The following is a 612-nucleotide window of genomic DNA, read 5'->3' as shown; positions in this document are numbered from 1 at the left end:
CAAGTTGGCTTTATCTCAGAGATGCAGGGATGGTTCAATATACGTAAGTCAATAAAAATCATAAACTATATAAATGGGCTGAAAGATAAGAACCACATGGTCATCTCAATAGATGCAGAGAAGGCCTTTGACAAAATTCAACATGCATTTATGTTCAAAGTCCTAGAGGGAATTGGACTGGAGGGAACATACCTCAACATAATTAAAGCCATATATAACAAACCCACAGCTAACATCATTCTAAATGGAGAAAAACTGGAAGCATTCCCATTGAAATCAGGAACCAGACAAGGCTGTCCAGTATCTCCACTTCTCTTTAACATAGAGAAGTCTTGCAAGAGCAATGAGACAAGAGCAGGAAATTAAAGGAGTTATAATTGGGAAAGAAGAGATCAAATTTATCCCTTTTTGCAGATGACATGATATTTAAGGGATGCCAGAAATTCCACCCAAAAACTCCTAGAAATTAGTAACATGTTCAGTGGTTATAAAATTAATCTACAAAATTCTGGAGCTTTTCTATATACCAATAACAAGCAATCAGAGAAAGAGCACATGGAAACACTCCCCTTCATGATAGCCATAAAAATAAAATATCTTGAAATAAACCTT

Source organism: Nannospalax galili, unplaced genomic scaffold (genome assembly GCF_000622305.1).
Source record: "Nannospalax galili isolate Female #2095 unplaced genomic scaffold, S.galili_v1.0 scaffold2046, whole genome shotgun sequence".
NCBI lineage: Eukaryota > Metazoa > Chordata > Mammalia > Rodentia > Spalacidae > Nannospalax > Nannospalax galili.
Note: the sequence above shows the minus strand (reverse complement) of the source record.